The sequence below is a fragment of the Streptopelia decaocto genome (assembly GCF_964273445.1).
Source record: "Streptopelia decaocto genome assembly, chromosome: Z".
Classification (NCBI taxonomy): domain Eukaryota; kingdom Metazoa; phylum Chordata; class Aves; order Columbiformes; family Columbidae; genus Streptopelia; species Streptopelia decaocto.
This window is the reverse complement of record NC_138657.1, coordinates 26,108,533-26,128,010: the sequence shown is the minus strand read 5'-3', so window position 1 is coordinate 26,128,010 and position 19,478 is coordinate 26,108,533. Positions and strand designations below refer to the sequence as shown.

Sequence of the window (19,478 nt, the reverse complement as noted above, 5' to 3'; positions counted from 1 at the left end):
AAGAACCAGTTTGAGCTTTGTAAAATATTTCTGAAGACGTTTATTTTCCTTTGCTCAAGTGAATCCTTGCTCACAGCATGGCAAATATGTACAGTAGTTCATATTTCTTAAGCTTCAGTTCGGACATTGTTTTGCCTACTGAGGCAGCATAGCAAAAGATAAAGCCCGATAAAAGAATTCTCATGTCTTTCATATAAAGCCATCTTTCCTGGATTACTTTAAAATTGTATCTTGCTTCCTTTCATTATGGTCATCCTGTTCTGTCAGTTTTACAACACACAGCTAGATCGATATATTTTTTTTTTTTACCTCTGTACTAGCTAAAAGGAAAACTGAGACCATTTAATGCTATGATTTGCCTATTGAGCTGTCATTCTGAAACATGCAATTTACATTATCTACTCTATTTACTTCCTATCCACACACAAATAACTTTTTTTTCCTATTTTTTAGAAGATTTAGTGCCTTTTTTTTGCTTGTTACATGGAAGTAACAGCATTTATTCATTTATGTCTGTTTGTATCACAGCTCAGACAGGTTTTTTTGTTACACATGGCCTGAGAAAAAATTGTTAGCTTTTCACTAACTGAATCACTACCTACCTTATATAGCAAGGAATAAAAGGATTCAGTCCTGTAAGGCACTTAATGCATTCAGCTCTCACCTCAGTGACACATACAGAGATGAAACTCAGTACCCAGCACAGGAACTGTAGCTTTCTGATGTGCTACTGCACATCAAAATATGTGCTAGCACATTTTGATGACACTTGGTTGATTTTCTTTAGGAGCCTTCTGAAAAACATACTCCAGTTTTAGACTGTGTTTCGACCAAAAAGAAATTCACCTCTACCTTAACAAAACATAGCTATTACAAAAAGCACTCTCAGACACTGCTTTCAGATACTAAAAATAGGAAGGAGACTTGCCACAAAACAGTATAAAAGGGAAATACTGGTTTAAAGTTGGTGAATTTTAAATAACCGTGCAACTTTTGGCAACAAAAGCAAGCCTTTCAGTTACATAAGCTTGGATATGTCTGTTTTGTGAGGTACCTGGAGAATTATGTAATTTTTTTTTTTAATGTGCTGCATTTCTTCTGCATTTGTCTTGCTCTCATTACATTCTCCTAAATAATCAAAAGACTGCTTCTAATTAAATCAAACTGTCAGTACTGATGTCAATGGCAGTAGAGATTCCAGGACAAAAATGAATCTGGCCAAAACCTGAATATCTTATTGAAGCGTGAGTGATCACTGATCATGGTATTAATCTAATACTTAGTTCCAAAATATACGTAGGCCAGGTGGTACAACTGCAGTATAACACATGGTTATAATTTTTCCTGTAAAAATACTTATTTGCCTTGTTTATTTTTTATGCTAGTGTCAAGGTTTGATTGCGGGGTGACATTAAAACCCTGGCAGATGTATTGTTAACCCCCTCTCCCCCCACTTCTCCCTTCAGCCCCTCCCTCTCTCCCCTTCCCACAAAGGACAGGGAATTGGGAGGGAAAGAAGGACAGAGAGAAAAATTAAAAATGTTTTACTGATGGTACCAGAAAAATAGAGAAAATAATACAAAATATACAAAACCAGTCTTGAAAGTCCTGGCAACTGCTCCGGCAGATGTAGGGCCAGCACTCGAAGTCCTGGACTGGACCCTGCAGTCAACTGGAGCTGGATTCAGTCTGTCACTAGGCCTCGGTTCACAGGGACAGCTAATAAGGTCCTCTCCTAATGTTGGTCATAAGGAAAAGGGATGAGAGCCTTGTGATCTCCCACTTTTATATGAAGTATCACGTGAATGGGAAGGTATACTCAGTTGGTCAGTTTTTTGGTCACCTGTTTCTCGTTGCCCCTCTCGTGAGATGTACATCCATACTTATCAGTCCAGCGACCTTGCATACCATTGCTATGTCTACCAAAACATGTATCTGGCTTTTAGGAAAGCCCAGTCAGTAAGAAGACTTCAGCTGACAGGGACACTCACTAAAAGAGAAACTTGTTTCTAACAAAACCAGGACAGCTAGAAATATTTTTCTGTAGTGCACTAAGATACATAATTCACAAAGAAAATACAGAGCAGAATAACAGAATTGCAGAATCACAGAATCACAGAATGTTAGGGATTGGAAGGGACCTTGAAAGATCATAGAGCCCAATCCCCCTGCCGGAGCAGGAACACCTAGATGAGGTTACACAGGAAGGCGTCCAGGCAGGCTTTGAATGTCTCCAGAGAAGGAGACTCCACAACCTCCCTGGGCAGCCTGTTCCAGTGTTCTGTCACCCTCACTGTGAAGAAGTTTCTTCTTATTTAAGTGGAACCTCCTGTGTTCCAGTTTGTACCCAATGCCCCTTGTCCTATCATTGGTTGTCACCGAGAAGCGCCTGGCTCCATCCTTGTGACACCCACCCTTTACATATTTATAAACATTAATGAGGTCACCCCTCAGTCTCCTCCAAACTAAAGAGACCCAGCTCCCTTCAGCTTTTCCTCATAAGGGAGATGCTCCATGCTCTTAAATCATCTTCATTGCCCTGCGCTGGACTCTCTCCAGCAGTTCCCTGTCCTTCTTGAACTGAGGGGCCCAGAACTGGACACAATATTCCAGATGTGGTCCAACCAGGGCAGAATAGATACAAGTAGAAGAAGATATAGAAAGCCATTAAAACTGCATGACACATTCAAAGGCATTCAAAAACTTGTTTATATATTTATGATCATATATCTACTGTTGTTAGCTGGTAATTAAAGCAGTTATTATGCCAGAAAAAAAATAAAAAGAGAGGTCTAAAACAGTGAAATAAAGCAACATACTTGATAAGCAGAAACAAGCTTGCATCTTACCAACAGTTACTTCTGGATAAGGACCTGTATGGTTGTGCTACACAGGGCTACAGTAAATAATGACACTGTTGGACCGCCTATTCTAATTCAAGGATAATCTGTAACTGATACACATTTCTGCACACTCACAACAGGAAGATCTACATTTGTTACCTAATCATGGCCTACTCTGGCCAGAAATTTTGAGAACAATCAGCAGACATTCTGCAATTCTCTGTCCCAAAAAGTGTAATATTTCCCCTAGCCATGTCTGAGAGACACCCGAGAGCATTTGCCCAGTGCTGATTATTTTCTTGCACTCTCTCCCTCAGTACTTCATTGCAGACAACACAGTACATTTTCCTCAGCAAGCATCAAAACTGCTGCACTCTGAGGGTATAATGGGAAGTCAAAACACGATTTTATTGCGCTGAGGGGTGTTGCATGGCTGTACTTATGGTAGCTGGACTAGACACTTTCATCTGAACTTACTGAAACAAAGATGGCTTCTAAGACAGTTCTATGCTACAAGATGATGATTTTTTTAATTATGTGTCACTTTAAACCTATGTCCCTAGCCAGTCTGCTCCTGGGGAAGACTCTTAGCAATTGAAGAGTGCTAAGATTATATGATATAATATTTTACTGAAAAGAAGACATTTTGTGTCTATCTCCTGACAACTGATACAGATCTTTCTTTTCTTTCACTGTTCTCCCCTTGCAATCTAACCAAAATGAAAGTTGTCTACTCTTTCTTCAAACCTTTCTACCCAGACCACTACTCAGATACCTATGATTTGTTTCCCCGATGAAACTGTGTATTTGTTGGTTTTAGTATTCCTCTACGGAACCAGATTTATAACTGATTTTCAAAGTTTGCAAATAAATATTACTGCACAGAAATGTTACAAAGGTTTTCATGCTTACATACTAAAGCCTGATTTTGAACTTTTCCATACTGACTATACACAGAGAAGTCCTTCTAGGGCAGCCACAATACCAGAACTCAATATAAGTATTATATGTCCAACAAAGTAAATGCCAGCCGGCTCCAAGATGGTCAAGGCTGAGCCCATCAATGCCAGTGGTAGCACATCTGGGATTTAAGAAGGGAAAAAACCTGCTGCACAACAGCAGCTGGAGAGGAGTGAGAACATGTGAGAGAAACAACTCTGCAGGCACCGAGCTCAGTGGAGGAGGAGAGCAGGACGTGCTCCAGGCACTGGAGCAAAGATTCCCCTGCAGCCCGTGGTGCAGACCATGGTGAGGCCAGCTGTTCCCTGCAGCCCATGGAGGTCCATGGGAGAGCAGAGACCCACCTGCAACCCTCATTCCCCATCCACCTGTGCTGCTGTGGGGGAAGAGGTGGAGAAATCAGGGGTCAAATTGAGTCCTGGAAGAAGGGAGGGGTGAGTGGGAGGCATTTTTAAGATTTGGTTTTATTTTGCATTACCCTACTCTGATTTGATGGGAAATAAATTATATTGATTTTCCCAAGTCAAGTCTGTTGTGCCCATGATGGTAATAGGTAAGTGATCTCCTTGTCCTTATCTTGACCCATGAGCTTTTATTTTTACTCCTGCTGTCCAGTTGAGGATGGGGAGTGATAGAGTGGTTTGGTGGGCACCTGGTGTCTAGCCAGGGTCAACCCACCACAAGTACACTTGTAAGACTAATGCAAATACACAGTTTTCTTTCATTAAAAGGTATTTCAGCATTTACTTAAACTCTTACAGAATGATAATATGAAGATGTTAGAACAGAGATAAACATTTTTACATGGAAGTAGGAAAGAAGGTTTCTTACATCCAGGTGGAAACCCTCATTTGCCACCATGCACTTCCTGATCTGCATGAACACTGACTGAGATATAGGTGCCCACAGCATTCCATGCAATCAACCAGTTAAGAATGAGAGATGCTAAGTCACACTAGTTCCAGATGCATGGTTTTGTATTTTAAGGAACTCAAGCTTTTAGGAAAGTGAACCAGCTGTTTTGCCAAAAGTAGGAGTAATGGAAAAGGCTTCCATTAAAAGAGGTAATACACTGAATGTAGTACAGAGTTGCACAGAAACATGAAAATGCATATAAAATTTCTCAGTGAGATGAACATATATGTGAAGCCTGTATTATGGAACCTCCTGCATGTGAGGGTATAGAGCAGGAGAAATAAGTAGGTCAATATTTATGACAAAGCAGCATAGGCTGCTACAACAGTGATTTGTCAGAAAGTGTGTGGTATGTGTGGAAACCTTGAAAAAATTCAAAAGAAATGTTTTTATTTCTGGACAAAAAACATTTCAGAAGTAATATTATTTAAAGCATGCATTTTAGTAACTACATTTTCCAAATAATTCTAGGAGAAGATTAATTTCTTCCATAAAGAGTTCTACAAGACAAAGTGGAAACTCTCTTTACAAGACAGATTTACCCTATAAAAGAGCATTTTGTGAAAAAGGAGATGTGAGTCAGTGTTACCTCACCAACTTTTGCAGTTGGCAGACATATGAAATTTACTTTGCTTTTGTGACTTGGTGGCAGAAATACAGACCTCAGAATCTTCTATGCTGCTACTGAGTCTAAGGCAAGATTGCAGAAACAACTGGAGTAGACAGGTTCATAGACTTATGTATAATATGGTGTAAAAATATTTATATTTAAAATACAATAGATGAAGAATGATAAATTCAGTTTTGAATTTTCCTTTTTCTTCAAATTTTCACTGATGTGAACTCTGACTATATCCTATGTTCTCGTATAAGACACTCAAATCTTCTTAGTCTTTTGGTGTAAGCAGGCTTACACATAAGAAAACCTCACATAGCATTATTCTGTACTTACCCACTAGTTATTTGTGGGCTTCCATGTTAGTTAATCAATAATCAATGATTTAGCTATTTCCCTGGCTAACTTAGGGCTACAATAATTTTGAATTACACATTGCAAACTACTTCTGTAATTAAGAAAATTTTCTATTCACTGTCCCTGTGGTGATTTTGTATATGCCAAGAAAAAAAATGTATTAACATATACCTAAAAACTCTGATACAATAAGAACAGGCCATAAAATAATTGATATGATTGACACATCCTTCATGGAATGAAGGGATATTATGCTTAAAAGAATGCCCTTCCAAAAACAATGAAAAAGCAAGAGGTGGTGATAGATATAGAGAAAAACAGATACTGAGGAATTATGAATACTATTCTACAGTGAAAGTATTTTTTTCAGCAACTTTTGAGCCTGGTCATTATATTTACTCAAAAAGGGAAATGTAGGCTGCAGGTGCATTTGGTGAATTACATTTCTCACCTTCCCGAGAAGAATGCTTACCACTTGTGTGTTTAGGAGCAGGGTTTTCCCACCCTGTCTGGTTGACACAACTCCTCTCTGCACATGGAAACATTTGCTGATGTAGGGAATTTAAATCCAGCACTGCTAGTGCCCAGAGGGCGCTCTCACTAGCAGTCAGGTGTTTTCCTTTGGCCCTTAGTATTTAGTATTTCTTTACTCATGGATGTAAAGTGGGAATAATATTTTGGATAAAAAGGTTTCTCACTTCTATCTCTCAAATAAAATATGCTGGAGAGCAAATGCGTCTGTTTCTTCAGTATAAAATTTGATCTGGTGAAACTGATAATAATCAGAATGGCTTTCTGAAACTTTGGACAGTTTTCACAGGGGATAGTAAAGGGACACCAGAATTACATTTCTGACTCCAAGAAGCACTTAATTATTTAGACAAACTAAACCGATGCTGACTTCTGTTTCCATCTCGTTAATAAATAATCTAACCATCAGAAAGGCAAGAAGGGTGGTCCCAACTTTTAATTTGCTTTGCTCTTCTATTGCCAACAATAATATATTTCACCTCAAGTCTAATGGAATAATTTCGTTGACAGAAAGCCAGTATTTTTTTTCCTTTCATTTTGCTCAGAAAAAAAAAAAAGAAAAAAAAGTTATGTTCAATGTAAACATTTTTTAGAATAATTTTTTATGAAATTGATACTTGCATTTGAATTACTTAAATCTCATTAATTTGATACAATTCAATATGCAAAGCAAATACAATGCAATATGCTTTTAAATATCGACTTTTTAACACTTGATTATTCCTTACAAGATCTTATAAAGTGTTTATCATGAAAAAAATTAACCAGGAAATTATTTAAGAGCCCTTAGACAAGTAACTCCAAATCTTGGAGAAAACAGTTGTTTTGGAGGGAAATTACCACTTTTGACAAAGATTTCCTTTGTACTTGATCTTTTTGATTTGCTTTTATTTTTCTTCATAATTTTTTTTGTTCATAACTTTCCTATTTTCCTTCTATAGAAGACTGTCTATTTTGCTGAAATCATACCACTTGCCCCAGCTTTATTTAAAATTGCTTTTATCACCAGGAAAATGGAATTGTTAATATTCATTTTTCATTAGTACTATACATACCACATCCTTTACATACTGTTCAGGGATGTCATTAGATATGTTTAATTTCTACACACAAAATACTTTATTTACAATTAAATATTAAATATACTTGATTATCAGGTGCTTCAAATGCTCTAAATAAAAGTCTTTTGAATTAAGATTAGAGTCTTGCAGTAAAAGCACTAACAATTTATTGTCTTCAGTGAAGTGCAGTCTCCTCCATTTGTTTCTAAGTGCATCCCACTTACATCTGTACCATATCAATAAATGCCTGTTATAGCAGCTCTCTTTTTAAACCTTGCTGCATTGATTTTTCCTGGGTATATTATGAACAGCATTGTTAAATACATTACTGAATAATCTCCAAATTCATAAATGACTGATGTATAGTAAATATGTATAAATATTCACTTGTCAGTTTTTTAGAAGTTTGATAATCTTTAACAATTTATAGTCCGCACAGAATTCAAAATTATTAACTGGAAATACTTTCTGTATCACAGATTATAGTTTTCCAAAGTTCACTTATGTAGTAACTATCCTGGCAAATTTTTTTTAAAGTCCGTGCTTAGATCCATATCACTTTAGAGTATTTAGGATAGTTTCTTTTAGTTAAAAAAAATAAAAAAATCAAAACCTCCCTAGCATTTGATGTCAGCATCGGCTAAGACAACATGCTGAAGTTTTGCCTACTGATTTGTCAGTAGTTTCAACAGCTAAAGTTAATGAAAAGTAAAGTGTAGATATGCTATTTGCTGGAAAATATAACTAGAAAGACAAAAGGATATACGCTGGATAACATGCTAACCTGATCATGTTGTGGGGTAAGGGAGGACCTAGAGCTTGCAAGCTACAACCTGTAAAGAATCAGAGTGGTCTGTATACAGTAGGCATATGTGCATCTCTCACTGGGCCAAAATAAGGACCTCTTCATACCTCTTCAGAGTAATGATGATCTCAGAATACTAGAAGCAATGCTAACTCTCCTGAGGAACTAGAATACTATTTCTTGCTTTTCTCTTTCCCCAACCAGCTTCTAGGTTAGGTTTTGTCAGTTTTTCCTGTTTTCCTCTTTGAAACACCTTGAGGCTTTCTGGATTCACTTTCATGTACACAAGCATCTGGAGTGATTATTTTAAATTGGATGAACACCACTGATTTTGTGCATGTTACAAAAAGCTATATTCCACACTGGGGTTCATAATCTTTCACAATCTTCGCAATTTTTCAGGCTCCCTGCTCTCTTTGTTTTCTGTCTCATGTCCCCTCTGAGATGGCACAGTAAGGAAAAGCCACAAGACCTTTGCTTGCTTATGTTAGTTGGGCCCACTAATTAGCATCCCAAAGACTCAGTTGTACAGGTCTGACATCTTATCAAAACATCACAGAAAGGTTCATTACTCTGATGCATATTAGAACTGCCACATTTATCTGGAATTCTAAATGACTCAGGAATGCAGGAGAAATTCAGGAAACAATTTTCAACATAACATTTAATAGGAACAGAGAAATGCTACCAGGTACTCAGGAACAAAAACCAAAGTGATACATGAAGTCTGTACATTTCACATCAAAAACCCTGTAAGCCAAAAAAAAACCCAAAAGCAGGATTCTCTAAGTGAGTGGTGTAAAAACTCTGTAAAAGATTCTCCAGCATTTTATTCTTTATATTTAAAGTTTCATATCACTAGTTGCTTATGGCTGGTAAGAAAAACAGCATTTGTAAAATATGGAAATTTGATGATTCTTGACAGAAATACTTTTGGGAGTAGTTAACAGATGTATGCTTCGCCTTGCACATAATAATTTCTCAACTTAAATAAGCAGTGCTGGCCTGATATTTAGGAAGAATGTTCAAGGCAGCTGCCAGGAGAGGAGACAGGGGAGCCCTCTGCTCCCTCTGATACATGGCTCTCTCTAGAGCTTCTTCCCTTTGAATTCAGCTCTAACACAATCCAGAGATGTTCTGGCAACACCTCCTTTCCCCTCTTAACAACATTACCAGCCAGAAGAAAGCAGTTGCTTCCTATTTAAGGATTTGCTTATACAACACTAGCCACATCTATTTTCTGTTGGTTACGTGCCAGCTGCCTGTAGACGTGAGCTTCCAAGCTCACCCAGGACAGTCCGCACGACATGGCTCTCACGGAGGCAGCGCACATATGTTTCCTCCTGTTGGCTTCCTGTGAATGCATGGAGATGCCAAGAACCAGATGATTTTCAAAATATCCCCTCTCTAACTTTGCTGCCACCTTGAAACCCCACATGCAGATCTCCAGCCATGTCCTAGCTCTCACCAAGTCAGTGCATAGTGAGGACTCTTACTTCAGCAAGGCCAAAATGTCATTCAGGTTTTGCCAGCTCTCTGTGAGCACTACAGCTCACCCTGGCATTTATCCAAAAACCTGTACAATAGACAGTGGCTGGGATGGGGAATACATGTCTATTAATAAGCTCAGATACTAGAATATTTTCCTAAACTTAGACTGCTTAAAAAAATAAAGCAAAAGGAATTTATCTTCTCTCATAACATTTTTCAACTCTATACGTCACTCTTTCTGTTAACAGAACAGAATAGACATGTTAACAGAAGAATATTTGGTTAAAAATAAAATCATTTGAACAAAGGAACAATCTGTCAGAAATAAATTACTAGAGGGAGGCCTTGGTCAAAATTTACAATGTGATGAACTATTAAAATTACATTTAATTGAAATTTTGCTAGCTTAGTAATAGGTAGTGCAACTGAAAACAAAACTGCATAAATCCCTTATTTTTTCTCCATCAGGTTTTCAAGTCTATCTAATTAATTATCAATATTACCATAGAAATAAAGTATAGAAGCAGAGTGTGAAACTGACTGTCACTGGATAATGCCTTTTGTGAAAATTCATTCGAACAAAATTACGGGTTTGGATATTAGATTCAGCCCAATGGAAGTCTGGCCTTCAAAATAATCTAAAACACAAATTTGCCTCCTGATACAAGCATTAATAGGAAGCAATGGATCATTTTGCTATATAAGACCAGAAAGTAGCCAAGTGTACAATATTTAAACAAAAATATTCACCTAATCATCTGACAGGACATCAATGGTCCTATTTCTTTCTTGAAACCTATTTTATTGGTGTAAACTGTCATCAAACTTTTAACAACACCACACTCTTAAAAGTGTATACTGATTAGACATGCTTATGCACATTTTATTTTGGAAGATTACGGATGTAAGTTCAGGGAGAGAACAGCCAGTTTGAGGTTACCCATGTAATTTGTCAAAAACTACACTGGGAATGTGCAGCTCATTGCTCTCTACAGATGTGAGAAACTCTGGAGTTTTTTGTTTTGTTGTGGTGGTATTGATTTCTCACTTCCCCCTGCCCCCCCAAAATGTATAATGGTTTGTATGCCATCTTTCTCCTGTTTCAGAGTTCTCCCTAAGATGACTGCATGGCTTATACATTATTAGTGCATGTAAATTATTCCACTGCCCTTAATGGCACATCAGTCTACTTTCAGCAGTAAAACAGGGACAACCAGTCAGACCTACAGCTAAAGTAAAGAGGCTGCAAAAGAGGATCTTTTGAATATTGTTCAAAAGTATAGTATCATTGGCCCCTAAACTGAGACTGCAGAAAGCAACTTGCAAATGTGGGTGTGCTTTAGAAAGGGCATCATATGAAGCCACTTCTCAGGGAATATGAGAAAGTGCCCAACATGAATCTTTTATGATTATGCGTAGAATTCAAATGAAAATGTTATGTTTATGTTAGGAGGAATAGGGGTGTATCACATGAAGTCAGTCAAAGGGGGAGATTTTGCAAAGGTCTCTGATCAGGCTATTGGGTGCTTACAGATGAATTACTTAGATAAAATCACTGGAAATATGTGTGAGGGAGCTCGACAGAGAATTTTCTCTGACTACTTTAAGTCTTTTGCTTGAGAACAGAGGAGTTATGGGAATGGAGAGGAACTGAAGGTGAAAAAGAGGTAATTTATAGATGTAAGCTCAGAAAAAGTCAGGTAAGCTGCCACCTGTTGAACTGGTCTTCCAAACATGACATTTTGCTTAAGAGAAGAAAGAAAAAAAGTCCACATTAAGAATAAGAGTAAGGAACAAGATTATCTACAGATGACAACTAGCAGCATTTTTTCTTTCTTTCTGTATGTGAGATAGCAAACCTTCTTTAAAACATCATGGCTAGGCCTGACAAGATAGAAGCACTGTTTCCTACCACTCTGTTTTGATCACTTTCAATTAAATTTTAGAGTCCACATAACTGATAACTGCTCTGAATTCACGGAAAGAATGAACTTTATGTTTATGGTCATGACTTTCTGTAAACAAGTCTTTAAATATGTACACTTGTTTATACAAAGCCCTAGACAATTCCATCAGGGATACTTTGTGGTATTATAGATACCAGAAGAAGGGATAAAGTGGAATAAAAGCACAAAGCACTCTAAGAAAAAAAAAAGTTGAAACAGTTCTTTCTAAAGTTATTTTTCATATTCACCCTAGCATATTTTTATTATGGCTATATATAGGTACTACGCGATGTTCATACAGTACCAGCAAAACACAAGGAGTGATATGAACACTTTTAAAGAAGAGATTTCCCATTCTAAGAATGAAGTTTAAATAGCCCAAGGACACATACAAGAAACAGAGGAGGACAAGAATGGAAAACAATAGGAGCAAGGCTAAACAGGATTGCGTAGTATCTTAGTAATGTCACAGATGATTTAGATTTCCAACTGCGTCATTTGATGACATTCGCTAAATGAAGAACAGTACAAGATAAGCCTTAGAAAAGATGCAACTTTAAGAAAAAGATTAAAAAAAAAATCCAAAGGATACTCATGTATATTGTGAGAGACTTAAAGGATCTCTTATTTTGGTATAAATGGAAACACTGGAGGACAATGAGCTGATGAAAAGTTTGATGTTCAAAAGCAAAGGCCTTTTTTCAAATGTTCTCAGGTGTTCTGTCTTCTATTTGTCCAGAGTGTTATAAAAACTAAAAGAGGACATATGACTACAACACAAGATTTTTACAGATATGCATGGAAAACAAAAGGCCATATTCTTACTCTTTTCAGTCCAAATCGATGCATTTGGCAATGGGAAAAACTTACACCTTAGAGAAGAAAAAAAAAGAAGTGTGATAAACCTTCACTGAGTACACAGACATTGCAGCCAACAGTTTTAACTAAGCCAAGTCCCAAACCATCAAGCAACAAAATGTCACTAATAAGCAGGCTTCTACTTGCCCTGTCAGCAAAGCCCATAGTGGAAGACATTCACTAAACCTGTTGATGGAATAGGTATAATCTTCATGGCTGCAGATGCCTCAGTTTTTAAGAGTGAAATTTGATTAGACAGTCTGTCTCAGTTTGTACAGTAAAAACGGCAACCTACCATGAAGACACACAATTGAATCAAAGAAAAGACAACCATGAAAGAAATTGATTTTAAGACCATAAATCTGCAAGAGAAATTTCAAGCAGAATATCTGAAGCTCTTGGAAAAGAAAACCAAACCAAACCGAACCAAACCAAACCAAACCAAAACACCAACCAGAAATGGAGGCAGATGTGTGGTGGAAGGCAGAAGGAAAATTAACATAAAATGAATGTAAAAGCATGTAATTGAGTAATAAAGAGTATCGACTACAGCAGGCATTTGGTGTTGTCTTCAATCCAATTAAACAAAATTGTTCCCAAGGGATTGCAGAACACTGATCCAAAGTCATTCAGACAAAACTATGTAAGAATTCTGCATTCTTACTATTTCTACACAAACTCATTTATCACAAAATAAAAACAAATAAACATAATTCCCTCCCCCCTAAGCAGGTCTAACAGCAGCTGCTCCAATAACTAACATTTTTCTGACTACCTTGGGAAACAGTGATTTAGAAAATGGCTGTCTGGCTTTGCAGACCAGCTGGTGACTGAAGGAGTCGCAGACTAATTAGTGGAGTCCCTCCAAATCTGCACATCTGGTTAGCACTGATTTTCACTAGGATTAATGCCTGGGAAAGCTACAACAGCCAGCTTTAAGCAAACTTGCCAGTATCGCTTCCTGCACTTTTGAGACTGGAATCCAAAAACCCATCTGATCCTTTACTGGCCATTTGAGGATAAACCAGTGAATATCTCCAGTAACCCAGCTGATCCATCTGTTTGCTGACATGACAGCAAACAGGACTCAGTGACTGAAGCATCCAGTTGTCCCTAGGTCCCGTGTACCTATCACAGACATTGTGTTACATAATCCCTTTACTGTATAATGAGATGTGTTCTTACAGAAGCATCATCTTTCACATCTACAATTCTTGATGTAAGTCTGTTTTAGAATATTACTGTTGATAAGGTCAGGAAACTTTCCTCCTCCACCCCTATGTACATTTATTATTGCTCTGCTTTTTCATAGTTTGTTTCTCTGTCAACAGCCGTAACGGTTGCTGGATTAGCTAGTTCATCCGTTCCCCTGTTTATTCAACTATGTTTGCAGATACTTTCCTAAACACTTGTTTTTTTAATCTGAAGGAGCCACTCTCCTCTATCTCATATTTTAAAAATATTCTCTAGACCCTCACAGATCATTGAGCCTCCTTTTCCTGAATGACTTCCAAGTTTGGCAATGCTATGTGCTATGCCACTTCACAAGAAACAAACCAAACCACAAAAAAACCCCCACAAACAAACAAGCAACAAACATACCCCTCTATCTCTTTAGGTATTACATTCTTCATAAAGAAAAATGAAGTGTGTATTGATTTAAAGAATCTTCAGACATTTAAGGAAGAAAATTGAAAATTTAACCTGAAAAAGTTCAGTAGAAGATTGCTCATACGTATCTCTTTTTGTGCTCTGGGACATTCTGATCTCTCACTTAATTGCTCCTGACTCATCACCAGAAAAACAGATGCAACGAAAATCACTCATTAACTTCTCTTTTATATGGTATTCTCTCTGTTCTATCGTTGTTGATTTAGAAAGATCTCACGAAGACACGCCATTCAGTAAGAGATTTACCTCCACATTTAAGCTCATGTGAAACATGAATGGTGGTTGGAGAGTAAAGGCCACTGGGAACTTAGAGCAAAACAATAAACACGATATAAAAGGCTTGTGGGTACTTCAAAACATGCACTGTTGCAGTTCTAGAGCTAGTTCTACCCTCTAATGCAATGCTGGAAAAACAAGAAAATCCATCACAGAGAAAGTATGCGGTAATGTTTAAGGTTTGTCACATACAATGTTTTCTTTCACTGGTTAGTACTTCTTGGGACTTAGAGTACGCAAGATGCTAATGACACCATAGCAGGGAGGGTCAATGATTTTAGCAGGCCACTCATGTGCTGAGAGTTGCAGAAATGCTTTTTTCACATACTTCCAATAAAAGCACATCTCACATCTGCTATAGTTACAGAACTGCTTACAGAAGCAGGACAGAAAAAAAGAGTAAATGCCAAATGTACATGAAGGCTAAAGATGTTTCAACAAATGGTAAAGGAATAAAGCAAACAGACCTCAAAAACCAGCATTTGGTTTAGATTAAGTGCATCCTAAAGTTAAGCAGAGAGATAGAAAGTTCAGAAAGCTCTGAGATAATGAGAGTGTAACAGTGTCCAGGGACCCATCTGCACTGATCTGCATGAAATTGTACAAGAAGAGACAATTATGTGTTCAGTTTTCCTGAGGAAGCAGGTTACTATAGCTGAGCTTTCAGTCCTTTCAGTCCAAAAATTGGTAGTAGGATGATGCTGGATTCTCTCTGGTTTTCCACAAAAGAGCAGGAGGAGATGCCACCACAGGTGAAACAGTACCTGAACCACAGTCATATGTGGAAAAGGACAACTAAAGAAGCAGGTAGCAGCAAAATCAAGCACTGAAAATATGCAAGCAGACATTTGACAATCTGGAATTACCTGTTCACTGTCATCTATATTTGCTTGATAATTCTTGTAGAAAAGTAAATCATCAGCTATTCCTTATAAAGTTGTTTGGTTTTTTGTTTTTTTTCTGAGCAGACCTACGGTCAAAAGTACATAAAGACAGACTTCCTTTCATGGCACCACAATTCTTTAGTAACAGATATAGCTGTCCACACATTAGTCCTTGAATATAAACACTTTTCCCTGACAGAGCCTGAAATCTACAGGCTGAGCCTTTGATGATGCTGAGATTTTTCTTTGAATTCTGGGAGTGTGCTTTTCTTTTTCAAGATCCCAGCCTACCACAAATCAGTAACATCACCATTTCTTCTTCAGAGCCAACAATGTGCATGTACACAGTACTGCTACCTCCATAAAAAACAACACGGGTTTATCTTAGGTAAGATGGTGGAAAAAGGAACGCAGCAGAATCACAGAATTGACTGGGTTGGAAAAGACCTCAGAGATCATCAAGTCCAACCCTTGGTCCATCTCCAGTCTGTTTACTAGATCATGGCACTAAGTGCCATGTTCAGTCTCAGTTTAAAAACCTCCACGGACGGTAAGTCTTGCTGGAATTCAGGTGCCACACAAGGTCAAGTTTCAGTCTAATTTCACCATATCTTTACATTTGATACATTACTGGAAACTGAATTAGAATATGATAAATACAATATAATCTCAAAGAAAGGAACCAGAAAAAGAGACAATAGATTCAGAGGTGAAATACGAACCAATAAGCAGATAAGCCTAAGGTCCTATTTAAATCTACAAGATCAGAGAAGTCCCAGTTATTCTCTTACAAACTCTGGAGAAAAAACAAACAAGGAAAACCTCCCCCCCCAAAAAAACCCCAAAAATCACAACATCAAAAAAACCCAAACAACCTCCAAATCCTATCAAAATAAACATCTCTAACACTTGCTTTCTAGTGAAGCCTTCTCTTCTGCCTTGAAAAGGCCATCCTGTAAAGAGTCTGTCTAGAGAAATGACACCTGTCACAGCCCAGAAGTATTTCCTAATAAATGAGCGGAGAAGAGCAGCACATGGAGGGTATCAGTGGAAAGTCTAGCTAATATTTGTTCTAACCTTGTGAGTAAACTGGCACCACATGTCAGGATGGGTAAATCACAGACCTGGTCTAAACACCATGCAATCTTCTGCTATAACTGCACATTATAGGAACCCCTGCAAAGCAGTTTTCAATTGGCAGAAAATGGCTCTCCATAACCACAACAAGACACAGTGTGTTACATTTATGCATGTTGCTGCAGTGAAACCTGCTTGTTAAATAGTCTAGAATGACTTCTGTCTTTCAGTAAAGAATTTCCTAAGTAATTATGACCAAGTACCTGAACTGATTGAGGCACATGCTCCAAGCACATGCTTTTTAAATTAAAGATAAAAACCTTCTGCTGCTAGACCTGTTTGATTATTAAGCAAGTTGAGCACAACCACCCTGAAGAGTTACAACCTTTCTTATAAGAAATACTACAATATACATCAGAGCATAATTTGTCATTTAAATAACATTTAATGGTTACCATTTTACCCCTCAGGATAAAGCCTTCTGATATTACATTTTCCTATCATAAACTCAGTATACATTCCTGCACCACAATGAATTTCTTTCCAAATCAGTTACTAATATGGTTCCAGAACCTTCTGCATGTTTTGGGACAGAGTATCAAATAACAGAACAGTCTACACTGCTGACAGTGAAATAGAGGAGAAAAACAGTTAAATAAGACTGCATGAAAACAATTAGAAGGTCAGACATAAATGAACTCTCTGTAATTTCAGAGTAAACATATCACCTACCACCAGACAACTGGTGAGCAGACTACCACTTAAAATAAATAGACCAAGACGTACACAAATATTGATGCAAAGCAGCATATGCTCCCCCTCAGAAAGCAACATCAGTTACTTCTGAGAGATAACTATGAGTGGCAGAATAGGTCATCTCACATATCCTCCTGATGGTACAACACTGTGCAACAGCCTTTCACCTATGTGAAAGCTCAAATAAGCTCCAATCCACTCTAAAATAATTTTCTGTTCTCTTAGATATCTCATGAAATGTAATAAACCAAGGAAATGAAGAGCAACAGTTAACCATGTTTTAATATGCACACCTAGTAACATGCTTTTGAGGGTTACTGTATTCTGCAAGAATATATAAATACATTTGAAGTGCTATCTATGCATTGCCTGTGGCAGAAGACTTAAAATCTGAAGTAGTGGGCATTCCACACACTACTGAGTCAGTATTCATGATACAGAGAGACTGTATTTTCGTCAGGTTTGAGTTACCCTTGATGGGAACATTTTTGTCCATATGGATAAATATAGAATAGGCATGGTGAAACAGCTATTAAAGTGCATTACGACATTCTGGGAAGAATACGGAGACATTGTCTGAACACCCAGAGATGAGGTCAGGAACGCTAAAACCCAGCTGGAACTGAATCCAGCACAGGTTTTCAAAGGCAACAAGCAAGGCTCCTGTAAGTGGATAGGTGACTAGCAAGGCTAGGAAAAATGTGGGCACATCGCTGAATGAGGTGCGGGCTGTGATGACACAAGACATGGAAAAGGCTGAGGTACTGAATATCTCCTTCATCTCAGTCTTTACTAGCAAGACTGTCCTTCAGGAATCCCATGTCCCAGAGACCAGGGGAGACTCCAGTGAAAAGAAGATTTGCCCTTAGTGGAAGGCAATCAGGATTGGGAATAAACTCTTAAGCAAACTGGTCATACATAACTCCATGGGCACGGATGAGATGCACTCATGAATGCTGAGGGATCTGGCTGATGTCATTGTGAGACCACTCTCAATAATCTTTGATCAATAATGTTTATTGAAGAAATACATAAGGACCTGACAAAACAAATGCCACTCCAAGAAGGAGAACTAGCTAGGAAGCAATAGGCTGGTCAGCCTCACCTCAGTTCCTGGGGAGGCAATGAAGCAGCTAATCCTGGGAACCATTTCCAGGCACATGAAGGACATGAAGATGATCAAGAGTAGTCAACATGGTTCACCAGTGGGAGTGCTCAATCAATTTAATAAACTTCTCTGATGAAATGACTGGCCTGGCAGATGAGGAAGGAGCAGTAGATATTGTCTACCTAGATATCACTAAGGCTTTCGATGCTGTCTCCCACAAGATCCTCATAGAGAAGCTGATGAAATATGGGATAGAAGAGCAGATAGTGACCTGGACTGACAACTGACTGAACAGCTCAACCTAGAGGGTGGTGATCAGTGGCACTAAGTCTACTCGTAGGTCAGTAACTAGTGGTGTACCCCAGGATCAGTTCTGGGTCCAGCCCTATTCAACATCCTTTACTGGATGATGGGGCTAAGGATATGCTCAGCAAGTGTGATGATGACACAAAAATTTAAGGAGTGACAGATACTGAACACCTAAAATTGGTAATTAGTAATAAAATAATTCTATGTGAATAAGGGTCATAGATTTTAGACATTTACTAAGTTAATCAGAATAAGGTTCACAGATGTTAGATTTTAGGCACTTATTAGGCATTAAGTCACAAGAATGGTATTTGTTAAGATAAGCAGGGAAGGATATGGGGCAATACCCTTGCTCTCAGAAGAGAAGATGGCGACACCAGCACAAGCAGGTTACAAACTGAACAACGAAGGAATGTAATGCATATGCAAGGAATTTCTTGGAAAGGTAATGAAAATGTATTATCTAGATGGATATAACCTGTGCCTGGAGCTTCTTCGACCCCCCCACTAGGAGGATGGATCCCCTGGGGTTAGTGACATGCCAATAAAAGATGGTTGCTTTTGAAACTGCAAATTTTTGTTTTAGAAGTTTTTCAATTGGCCGATTTACGGTACCAGTACACAAGAGGGTCATGCCATCCAGATGAACTTTGACAGGCTGGAGAAATGGGCTGACAGGAAACTGAAGAAGTTCAGGAAAGAGAAGTACGAAGTCCTTCACACCACACCATGCACCAGAGTATATGACGAGAAGCAGTTTTACATTAAAGGCCCTGAGACTCCCGGTAGAAATCAAGTTGACCATTAGTCTGCAATGTGCCCTTGCTGCAAAAAAGACTAATGATCTCTTGGGCTGCATTTGAAGGGTGTTGCCAGCAGGTCATCCATCCTCTATACTTGACACTGGTGAGGCCAATCTGGAGCTTGTGTCCAGTTCTGGGCTTCTCAGTACAGTACAAAAGAGACAAAGACATACTGGAAAGAGTCCAGTGAGTGGCCACTAAGATCATGGGA

The 19,478-nt window shown here is 38.2% G+C and overlaps 1 protein-coding gene across 2 annotated transcripts in view; it reads right to left on the bottom strand.

The window, feature by feature from the left end:
• Positions 1-19,478, bottom strand: part of TRPM3 (transient receptor potential cation channel subfamily M member 3) — a gene marked incomplete at both ends in the record, with an annotated part of 401,785 nt that overhangs the window by 180,735 nt on the left and 201,572 nt on the right. The gene's annotated exons all lie outside the window — the stretch shown is intronic.